Source organism: Lynx canadensis, chromosome B2 (genome assembly GCF_007474595.2).
Source record: "Lynx canadensis isolate LIC74 chromosome B2, mLynCan4.pri.v2, whole genome shotgun sequence".
Taxonomy (NCBI): domain Eukaryota; kingdom Metazoa; phylum Chordata; class Mammalia; order Carnivora; family Felidae; genus Lynx; species Lynx canadensis.
In genome coordinates this window covers 121,404,881-121,417,725 of record NC_044307.1, presented here as the reverse complement: position 1 = coordinate 121,417,725, position 12,845 = coordinate 121,404,881, and positions in this window count along the sequence as shown.

Genomic DNA, 12,845 nt, shown 5'->3' with positions numbered 1-12,845 from the left:
GGACGCTTAACCGACTGCGCCACCCAGGCGCCCCTGTTTTTATTATTAAAGCTTTCTAGTGCTTACTACCATCTTGCAGGCTGAGTACCTCCTATTTGCAATTCTTGCTCAAGTTCACTCAGTCCTTTCTGGAAAGTTATTCTTACATAATTATTAGCACACATATATCAGGTTCTTCAAAACATTCGTGTCAAATTTTGATTGGGATTGTAAAAAACTTGCAGGTTGATTCAAAGGTAAAATCATTACCTTTACTGGTTTAAGTCATACCATCCATAAACCTGGTATCTTTTCCTCATTTATTGAGGCCTTCTCCTACGTCTTAAAATGAAATCATAAACATTCTCCATGAAATTCTTGTGCATTCTTTTTTTTTTTTTTTTTTTTTTTTTTTTTTTAAATTTTTTTTTTTTTATTTATTTTTGGGACAGAGAGAGACAGAGCATGAACGGGGGAGGGGCAGAGAGAGAGGGAGACACAGAATCGGAAACAGGCTCCAGGCTCCGAGCCATCAGCCCAGAGCCCGACGCGGGGCTCGAACTCACGGACCACGAGATCGTGACCTGGCTGAAGTCGGACGCTTAACCGACTGCGCCACCCAGGCGCCCCTCTTGTGCATTCTTTATAGATTCATTTCTAAAGTCTTTTTGTTTGCTTTTGTTACTGCAGTGAATGGTTTCTGCAGTAGCTTGCAGTGTGTGAGCTTGGTCAAATTCAAACCATTTCCGAGAATTCCTTTCCCTGTGCATTTCTAGGTTGGCTTGCCTTGGTCAAATCTGTATAATATTTGGGAGGCTGAAGTGAGGAGTGCCCTTACTCTCTGAAGACAATTGTGGTTCGATGTGGTGACAGGCAGATACAGAGATGCTCTTGGGTTCCAGCTTATTTTCAGTCTTGTCTGCTTTTCAAGTCCAGTTCTTCCGAATTGCTGACCCTGTCGACTAATTGCAATCTCCCGTCCATGACTAGATTTTTGGTAATAGACTCACATACACGGTAGCAACACAAAGGCATAGCTTCTCATAGATCTCAAGAACCCTTGCTTCACAATCTTATCAGATATTGGAACATGCTAGGCTTTTCAGATAGATGGGTTGGTGGCTCCTCTGGTCTTTTAACTTTCCTCTCAGACCCTTGCTTCCCTATATCCTCCCATAATGGTGTAAGGTCTAATTCCTATAATAGATCCTTGTTATTCCATCATATAGATACAATAAATATAAATAATTAGACAAACACAGATAATAGTAAAAGCATTAGGAATTGAGTTTTTGTCTCACTATTACCTTTTAAATTAATATAATTTAATTGTATTACATAATTTAATTTTTAATGACATATTGACCATTTCGTTTACAAAATATTTGAAAATTTAAAAATTAGTTCGTATGGGTTTATATGAGCACACCACTGGATAGACCCATCTGGTCATGATCTGTTAACCTTTTAAAGTATTGTTGGATTCACTTTTCTATTTTGTTAAGAATTTTTTACCTAAATGTATGATAGGTATTGGTTTAGAGTTTTATATAGTTTTGATTGGTATTGTAAAAAATAGCTTTATATAGGTATAATTTTCTTGGTGGTTTTCTTTTTATTTTGATGTATTTGTCTAGTTTTGTTATCAGAGTAACACTGGCCTCACAAAATGAGTTTGGAAGTATGTCCTCCTCCTCTATTTTTTGAAATAGGTTCTGCAGACTTTGTATTATGTCATCTGAATTTGGTAAAATTAGTCACTGAAGTCATTTGTGCCTAGCATTTTCTTTGTGGGAAGTTATTTTTTTATGATGAAATCAATTTATTTAATGGTGGAGAAATAATCAGATAATTTGTATATTTCAAGAAATTTGTCCATCATATCTAAGTTGCAAAATTGATGGTCATAAATTTGCTTTTAGTAATCCCATATTATTGTTTTAATATCTTTAGAGTAAAAGTTAATGTCTTTTTTATTCTTTATATTGGTAATTTGTGCTTTTATTCTTTTTGTAGATTTAGCCAGAGGTTTATCAATTTTATTGATATTCTTCAGAAAGCCAAGTTTTTATTTCATTGGATTACTCTATGTTTGTTTAGTTTATGATTTCTTATTTTATCTTTAGTATTTCCTTCTTACTATTACTTTGAGTTTGATTTTCTTATCTTTTTCTTATTTCTAAATGTGAAATGTAGATTGTTGTGTTTTTTTGTTTAAATGTTTTATTTATTTTGAGACAGAGAGAGACAGAGCATGAGCAGGGGAGGGGCAGAGAGAAAGGGAGACACAGAATCCAAAGCAGGCTCCAGGCTCTGAGCTGTCAGCACAGAGCCCGACCCGGGGCCCGAACTCACAAACCACAAGATCATGACCTGAGCCTAAGTTGGACGCTTAAGCGACTGAGCCACCCAGGCTCCCCTAGATTATTGTTTTTAATGTAATATAACCATACTTAAATTTGTAATTATGCAATAAGAAGCACTTTAGCTACATCCCACGACTTTTGGTATGTTGTGTTTTTGTTTTCATTCAATAAAATATATTTTTTAATATACCTTGTGATTTATTGCTTGACTGCTGGATAATTTAGTACTATCTAATGTTCCATTGTTTGGGATTTTTCTAGATATCTTTCTCTTATTTATTGATTTCTAGTTTAATTCCCTGTGGTCAGAGAAGATATTCTGTACAATCTCTTTGTTTCTCAATCTATTGAGAGTAGTTTTATGGCCCAGAATGTTCCATGTGCTTAAAGTTTTTTAAATTTTATTTATAGTAGATCGAATAATGACCTGAAAGCTATTAGGTCCTGGTTCCTGGGAACAGTAAATGTTACCTTATTTGGCAGAAAGGTCTTTACAGATGTGATTAAGTTAAGGATATTGAGATGGGGATATCATCCTGGACTACCCTGGTGGCTGTAATGTATTCACAAGAGTCGTTATTAAGGAAAGAGAGAGGCAGGAGAATCAGAGTGATATGTGGCTACAGAAGCAGAGATTAGAAGGATGTGATTGATAGCTTTAAAGATGGAAGACAGCCATCAGCAGAGGAATCTAGGCAGCCTTCAGAAGCTGACAAAAACAAGGAATAGATTCTTCTCTACATTCTCTAGAAGGAGTAACAGACTGCCAACACCTTCATTTTGGTCCAGTGAGAATTTTGACCTCCAGGACTGTAAGATAATAAATTTGTATTTATATTTGTAATTTATGGAATGTATTATCTAAGTTGGTGGTAATTTGTTAGAGCAGCAATGGGAAACTAATACATATGGGCCGTGTGATTAGTTTTTTAGCAAGTTATAATTTTCACGGCCTCTTTCTGAATTTCCAAAGACAGGTTAATAATTATCTACCTTATAGGGTAATCTTGAAAATTAAGGGAAATAAATACATTAAAAAACACGACTCAATTCCTGTTACGAAGTAAGTGTTCTGCAAATACTAATCTCCTTTGCTTTCTTCACATGTTGGAAAGCACAACATCATTATTGAATTCTAATCAGAGTAAATGACATAGCTGAACAGCACTTAACAATGGTAAACCTTGCAGAGCCACAAAGCATGAGCAACCAGGGGCTGCTGCAATGATCTGGGGTACGGTTGATGAGATCTTGGACTACAGTGCTAACAATGGGGATAGAAAGGAAAGAAAAAATCCAAGAGATGTTTCAGAAAAGATAGTAAAATATTGAGTATGGGGGACAAGAAGAGGCAAGAGCCAAAGATAATTTAGCAATGTGTTCCTGCCAGAGCTGAATTCGAAAGCACTCTTAAACCTTTAGGATCTAGGAAGTAGATTAACACCAGTAAAGCCCATTGTCATGTCTGACCCTGAGCTAATGTGAGGAGTCTGGCTGGTGCTCTGGGCTATTATCTTCTAAATTGTTCCATTCTTCTCTGGTAAACTCTTGACTGGATCAATGAATATTAGATATAGTCTAGAACAGTATTTTCCAAACTGTAGTCCATGACTCCTTGGAAGCTATGAAATCAACTTGGTTATATAAACACAGCATTTTTAATAAATGTAATAGGACAGAATAGAAGAACAGAGAATATAGTATACTTTATTTGTAGTAATGGTAGAAATTCTTTTCTTTTTAGTGTGTGTGTGTGTGTGTGTGTGTGTGTGTGTGTTGGATTTCAATGGGAAGTGTATTTCTTGTGGATCACTGTCAAACATATTCAAAAAATCTGGTATAATAAATACCAACATATACATGCTCATTTTAGACCAGGAAGGTCAGACTGAGGGTAATGCGGAGATCAGAAAAGTTGCTTCCATTCTTCACTGCTAGGGATTGATCTCAGGCTAGAAAAAGAGTTATAACCCTTTGAATTCTCTTTTAATAGATCTTAATAAGGCAAATCTACTAAGACTATGTGTTTATGAGGTATATCCTCAGATAACCTGTCGTTCACTTCATAAATAATAACCATTTATTTAATACATATTTGAGAGGTGTATGCTATCCTGGAAAATGCAGTTAGTTCATTGTTGGTGGTATCCTAAGGCTTTCATGTACATCATTAAATTACTATAATTCCCAAGTTAACTTATTTTACCAGCATCCAAACTTCAGACATGACATTGTGATGGGTACATTAGAGTTCATTTATAATAATAAACTTTGGTAAAGACCCCAGTAGCCAAAACCACATGAATTTTGGTAAGGCTTTTAGTTCATCAAAGGGTAGGAAATCTCTTTGGGTCATTAGGAATTAACTCCCAAAATAGGTATTACAACAATTTGTAATATATACTAAATTTCAGACTGTTGAATATCTTTTCATAAATCTTTGGTTTTTACTTTATGAAACGATGGAACGTTATTTGAAATCAACAAGTTAGGATACTAATTGCAATCACCTGAGAAATTAATGACAGTGTAAACCTTTCCTTTATAAATGGAGGCAAAATAATATAATAAAATTGAAATTGAAATTGAAATGAATACTGGATAAAATGCTGTTTGAGTAAGGATTGGAATACTTTGGGAACTCTCACAAACAAAATGATTGATGTAATGCTGAATTCAGTTTTTAAAGTCAGCAAGATAAATCTTAATGATATAAAATATGAGCTCAATTTTAAAATTAATCATTACTTTTCCAAACCAACTGTAAACAATCTTGACATTAAAACAATGCTAGGTGATCCCCTAAACAACTTTTATTTATTTTACGTTCGTGTTCCTAAATAGGATACAAGAGATAATTTGTTACTTCATAATTTTGTGTACCCAGGGAGAATTTTTCTGTGGAAGACATGTTGTGGGATTTTTCTCATTTCATGGGAGTTAATGTTACAAGCCTCTTACTTTTTAGTTTTGAACAGATTTCAAAACAAATCAACAGACACATTGAGACGTTGGTTATTTTGGGCTAGTGTGGGGTAAATGAATATTCTAGGAGATTCTGACACTGTGCCAAATGTCTTTAAGTCTAAATTATAGAGTCAGGTTTTTTATGAAACTTTGAGATTTGCCAACAAATCCTTTTTTTATTGTTACTCTACATTTAAAAGACTCTACGGAGAGGTTGATAGAGGGCAGTCAAGTCTTTTGCACTGCATAAGTTATATCATTAGGTGTCTGAATATGGATTGACTTCTTCTCAAGACCTAAAAACTAAACATAGCTGAGAGCTAAATCCCATGACAAATGAAAGTTCTGTGCAAAGATAACAGACAGCGTATAGCAAATGGAATTTCTAAAAACCACACTATCCTCCAATATACACCTGATAAATGGTCATCTAAATTTGGAAATTTGGAAAAAAGGAATTTAATGTTGCTGCTTCAGGATAGCAAGGGTCAAAGAAAAAAATGTAGCATATTATATTAGAAACAGAAAAGATTAATGCATTCAATTTAGTGTTCCGTGTACAGATGGGGGGAGGGGAATAAACGATAAAACTAGATTAAACTTAGTGCATTAGGCTGTTCCTCCTGAGATCCTTATTGAAAAAAAAAACCTTTGTATTATATGACGTCACATATTTAATGCTGCCTTTAAGGTAAGATTAAATGTTTATGGATTAAATAGGGAAAGTCCAACTGTAATGCTCCTTTAGTTTTCTCCCCCCAAAACGTTCTTGCAATTAATTGTATTTTAAAAATAACTTACTATAAATAATAGTATATCTTGTTGAATAATAATAATTTGAATTGTACAAATAAAATATTAAGTAAGATTTGTATTTTGTTTGTGGTCTTTATTGTTGTTTGCTTTCTTAGTTTTACTACAGTCAGGGACGATATAGTCATTTTCCATGGGATACAGAACCTGCTAAATCATATAATGGCTTGATAAGATTGATATTTAATCTGGATAATGCATTCTTTTTAAAATATATCTGATGCATATCTAAACATTAAGTTTAGAGTGTACAGCGTGTTACTTTGATACATTTATGCATTGTAGTGTGATTGCCAATACAGTCATATATATCACATTACATGATTATAGTGTAATACTATTGTCTATAGTCATTATACTGTGCATTACATCTTTATGGATTATTTACTACTCATTATAAGTTTGTACCCTTAAACACCATTATCCACTCCCCACATCCCATAACCACCATTTGCTTTCTATTTTTTTTTACAGGTTTAACTTTTTTAGATTCCACATATAAGTGAAATCATATAGGACTTGTCTTTCTCCTTCTGACTTATTGCTCTAAACATAATGTGCTCAAGATTTATCCATGTTGTAGCAAATAGGAGGATTTCTTCCCTCCTCATGGCTGAATAATATGCACCACATCTTTTTTTATCTATTCACTCATTGATGGGCATTTGGGTTGATTCCATATCCTGGCTATTGTGAATAATGCTATGATAAACAAAGAAGTACATATATTTCTTGAAATCCTGTTTTCACTTCCTTTGGCTGTATATCTAGAACTGGAATTGCTGGATTGTATGTAGATCTATTTTTAGTTTTTTTGAGGAAGCTCCATATTGTTTTTCAACGTGGTTGGACCAATTTACATTTTCACCAGCAATGCACAAGGGTTTCTTTTTCACCACAATCTTGCCGGAAACTGTTGTGTCTTACCTTCTTGATGATAGCCATTCTCGCAGGCATGAGGTCGTATCTCTTGTGGTTTTGACCTGCATTTTCCTGATGATTAGAGATGTGGGACATCTTTTCATGTGTCTGTTGACCATTTTGATATCTCTTTGGGAAAATATCTATTTAGTTTTTCTGCCAGTTTTTGAATCAAATTGTTTGGTTTTTGTTTTGGAGTTGACTGAGTTCTTTATATATTTTAGATACTAATCCTTTATCTGATATATGGTTTGAAAAAATTTTCTTTCATTCTGTAGGTTGTCTTTTCATGTTTTTATTTGCTTATTTTCTACTGTTGCAGAAATGTAATGGAGGCAATATGCTAAACTCTGACATGCTTCAGAGTCACCAACAAGTTCCTCTCTTAAAAAATATTATTTATTTTAACTCCAGGATAGTTAACATATAGTGCTGTGTTAGTTTCAAGTGTATAGTGTACAGTATAGTGATTCAACAATTAAAAAAAAATTTTTTTTAACGTTTATTTATTTTTGAGACAGAGAGAAACAGAGCATGAACGGGGGAGGGTCAGAGAGAGAGGGAGACACAGAATCTGAAACAGGCTCCAGGCTCTGAGCGGTCAGCACAGAGCCTGATGCGGGGCTTGAACTCACGGACTGTGAGATCGTGACCTGAGCTGAAGTCAGACGCTCAACCCACTGAGCCACCCAGGCACCCCGTGATTCAACAATTTTATACAGTATTCACTGCTCATCAAGATAAGTGTACTCTTAATTCCCTTCCCCTGTTTCACCCATCTCTCCACTCAGCTTCCCTCTGGGAATCATCAATCTGTTCTCACTAGTTAAGGGTCTGTTTCTTAGTTTGTCCCTTTTTTAATTTGTTCATTTGTTTTGTTTCTTAAATTCCACACGTGAATGAAATCATATGGTATTTGTTTTTCTCTGACTGACTTATTTCACTTAGCATTATACTCTCTAGATCCATCCATGTTGTGGCAAGTGGCAAGATTTTATTCTTTACATGGCTGAGTAATATTCCAGTGTGTGTGTGTGTGTGTGTGTGTGTGTGTGTGTGTACCACATCTTCTTTATCCATACTTTATCCATACTTCCATAATTTGGCTATTTTCAATAATGCTACAATAAACATAGGGGTGCATATATCTTTTTGAATTAGTGTTCGCATATTCTATGGGTAAATACTCAATAGTTGAATTACTGAATCATATGGTGGTTCTGTTTTTAACTTTTTGAGGAATCTCCATACCGTTTACTACAATGGCTGCCCCAGTTTGTATTTCCACCAACAGTGCATGAGGGGTCCTTTTTCTCCACATCCTCATCAACACTTGTTTCTTGTGGTTTTTTTTTTTTTTTTTTAAATTTTTTTTTCAACGTTTATTTATTTTTGGGACAGAGAGAGACAGAGCATGAACGGGGGAGGAGCAGAGAGAGAGGGAGACACAGAATCGGAAACAGGCTCCAGGCTCTGAGCCATCAGCCCAGAGCCTGACGCGGGGCTCGAACTCACGGACCGCGAGATCGTGACCTGGCTGAAGTCGGACGCTTAACCGACTGCGCCACCCAGGCGCCCCAATTTCTTGTGTTTTTTACTTTAGCCATTCTGACAGGTGTGAAGTGATGTCTCATTGTGTTTTTGATTTACATTTCCCTGATGACTAGTGATGCTGAGCATATTTTCATGTGTGTGTTGGCCATGTGTATGTCTTCCTTGGTGAAATGTCTGTTCATGTTTTCTGCCCATTTTTAATTGGATTATTTGGTTTTTGTGTGTGTGTTGAGTTGTATAAGTTCTTTATATATATTGGATACTAACCCTTTATCTAATTAAATATCTTCTCTCATTCAATAGGCTGTCTTTTACTTATAATTGTTTCTTTTGCTGTGCAGAAACTTTTTATTTCAATGTCGTCCCAATAGTTCATTTTTGCTTTTATTTCCCTTGCCTCAGGAGACATATATAGAAAAATGTTGCTATGGCCAATGTCAGAGTCATTACTGAGTGTCCTTTATTCTAGGATTTTTATGGTTTTAGGTCTCACATTTAAATCTTTAATCCATTTGACTTTATTTTCGTGTATGGTATAAGAAAGTGGTCCAGCTTCATACTTTTGCTTATAGCTCTCCATTTTTTCCTATACCGTTTGTTGAAGGGTGTCTTTATACTATTGCATATTCTTGCCTCCTTTGTCAAAGATTAATTGATCATATAATTATGGGTTTATTTCTGAACTCTCTATTCTGTTCTATTCATCTATGTGTGTATTTTTGTGCCAGTACCATACTGTTTTGAATACTACAGCATTGTAGTACATCTTGAAATCTGGGACTGAGACTTTCAGTTTTGTTCTTTTTTTTTTTTTTTTTCAAGATTGCTTTGGCTATCTGTGATCTTTTGTGGTTCCATACCAATTTTGGGATTATTTGTCCTAGTTTTGTGAAAAATGCTGTTGATATTTTGATAGAGATTGCATTAAATTTTGAGATTGCTTTGGATGGTATAGACATTTTAACAATATTTGTTCTTACAATACAAATTCATATTCAATTCATGAATATCTTTCCATTTGTTTGTGTCATCTTCAATTTCTTTCATTAATGTTTTATGTTTTCAGAGTATAGTTCTTTCACCTCCTTGGTTAAGTTTATTCCCAGGTATTTTATTATTTTTGGTGCAATTGTAAATGAGACTTTTCTTAATTTCTCTTCCTGCTACTTCATTATTACTGTATAGAAATACAACAGATTTCTGTATATTGATTGTTTATCCTACCACCTTTCTGAATGTATTTATCAGTTCTAGTAGTTTTTTGGGGGAGTGTTCAGGGTTTTTTTCCTAGTTCTTACTTAAATTCCAGCTTGTCAACATATAGTGCAATGTAAGTTTCAGGTGTAGAATGTAGTGATTCATCACTCACATACAACATCCAGTGTTCATAGCAAGTTGTCCTTAATACCCATCACCTGTTTAACCCATCCCTCTTCCCATCTCCCCTCCAGTAGCCATCAGTTTGTTCTCTATAGTTAGGAGTCTGTTTTTTGGTTTGCCTCTCTCTCTTCTTTTTCCGTAAACAGTATCTTGTCATCTGCAAATAGTGAAAGTTTTATTTCTTCTTTCCCAATTTGGACACTTTTTTTTTTTTTCTGATTGCTACGGCTAGCTAGAACTTTCAGTACTATGTTGAATAAAAGTGGTGAGAGTGTCTTTGTCTTGTTTCTGATCTTTGAAGAAAAGGCTTTTCCCCCATTAAGTATGATGTTAGTTGTGATTTTTTTCTTATACGACCTTTATTATGTTAAGGTATGTTTGCTCTAAACTTACTTTGTTGAGGACTTTTATTGTGAATGGATGTTGTACTTTATCAAATGGTTTTTCTGCATCTATTGAAATGACCCTCCAGTTTTTATCCTTTATCTTGTTGATGTGATGTATCACATTGATTGATTTGTGAATATTGTGTCACCTGCATGCCAGGAATAAATCCCATTTAATCATGTTGAATGATTTTTTAAAGGTTTGTTGGATTCAGTTTGCCAATATTTTGTTGAGGATTTTTGCATCTATCTTCATCAGAGATACCGGCCTGTAGTTCTCTTTTTTTGTAGTGTCTTTATCTGGTTTTGGGATCAGGGTAATTCTGGCCTCATAGAATGAATTTGGAAACTTTCCTTCCTATTCTATTTTTTGGAGTAGCTTGAGAAGAATCAGTATTAACTCGTCTTTAAATATTTGGTAGAATTCCCCTATGAAACTCTCTGGTCCTGGACTTTAGTTTTTTGGGAGTCTTTTAATTACTGACTTCAATTCTAGCAATCAGTCTGTTCAAATTTTCTATTTTTTTCTGACTCTGTTTTGGGAGGTTATATGTTTCTAGGAATTTAACCATTTCTTCTAGGTTGTCCAGTTTGATGACATATACTTTTTTATAATATTCTCTTATAATTCTTTGTATTTCTATGGTATCAGTTGTTATTTCCCCCCTTTAATTTCTGATTTAATTTGAGTCCTCTCTTTTTTTGTGATGCGTCTGATTAAAAGTTCCTTTCCAAGAACTAGCTCTTGGTTTCATTGATCTTTTCTATTGTTTTTTAGTTTCTATTTCATTTATTTCTTTTCTAATCTTTATCATTTTTTTTCTTTTACTGTTTTGAGGTTTTGATTGTTCTTCTTTGTCTAGCACCTATAAGTGTAAGGTTAAGTTGTTTATTTGAGATTTTTCTTGCTTCTTGAGTTAGGCCTGTATTGCTATGAACTTCCCTCTCAGAACAGCTTTTACTGCATCTCAAAGATTGTAGACTATTGTGTTTCATTTTCATTTGTCTCCATGTATTTTTTTTTTATTTCCTCTTTGAATTCTTGGTTGACCCACTCATTGTCTAGTAACATGTTATTTAACCTCCATGTATTTGTGTTCTTTCCAGATTTTTTCTTGTGGCTGGTTTCTAGTTTCATAGCATTTAGTCAGAAAAGATGCATGGTATGATTTCAGTATTTTCTAATTTTTTGAAACTTGTTTCATGGCTGAATATGTGATCTATTCTGTACAATATTTTATGTGCACTTTAAAAAATGTGTATTCTACTGTTTTAGGATGGAATGTTCTGACTATATATGTTAGAATCATATGGTCCAATGTGTCATTCAAAGTCACTTGTTTGAATTTATGTTTGGGTGATCTGTTCATTGATGTAAGTGGGTGTGTTAAAGTCCCCTACTCTTATTGTCTTGCTATCAATTACTTCCTTTATATTTGTTATTAGCTGCTTTATGTATTTGGGTGCTATCATGTTAGGTGCATAAATAGTTACAATTATTTTACCTTCTTATTAGATTGTTGCTTTTATGGTTATATAGTGTCCTTGTTTGTCTCTTGTTACAGTCTGTCTTTTAAAATCTATTTTGTCTGATATATATATTGTTACCCCAGCTTTCTTTTCACTTCCATTTGCATGGTAAATGCTTTTCCATCCTTTAACTTTCAATCTGCAAGTGTCTTTAGGTCTGAAGTGAGCCTCATGTATGATGAGTCTTGCTTTTTTAATCCATTCAGTCACTCTATATCTTTTGATTGGAGGATTTAGTCCATTTACCTTCAAGTAATTATTGATGGATATATACTGAATGCCATTTTGTTACTTGTTTTGTGGCTTTTGGGGGTATTTTGTGTTTCCACACAAATTTTAGGATTGTTTCTTCTATTTATATGAAGAATGCCTTTGGTATTTTGATGGGAATTGTGTTGAATCTGCAGATAGCTTTAGGTATTATGGCCATTTTAACAATATTAATTCTTATCCATGAATACAGGATGGCTTTCCATTTGTTTGTGTTTTCTTTGGTTTCTTTCAGCAAAGGTTTTTAATTTCATTGTACAGTTCTTTCACTTAGTTAAATTTATTTCTAAGAATTTTATTGTTTTTGATGTTTTTTGGATGGAATGAACTTTATTTCTTTTTCAGATGCTTTATCATTAGTGTAAAGGAATGCAACGGATTTACATATGTTGATTTTGTATCCTGACACTTTACTGAAAAGGTTGATTAATCCCAACAGTTTTTAGACTGATTGTTGGGGATTTTCTCTCTATGGAACATATGATCAGAAAATAACGAGTATTTTACTTCTTCCTTTCTGACTTGGATGTTTTTTACTTCTCTGTCTTTCCTGATTGCCCCTGCTAGGACTTCCAATACTATACCATACAGGTGTGATGAGGGTGGGCATTCTTGCCATTTCCTGATATTGGGGGAAGTCCTTTTAATTTCTCTCCATCGAGTATAATGTTAGCTGTGG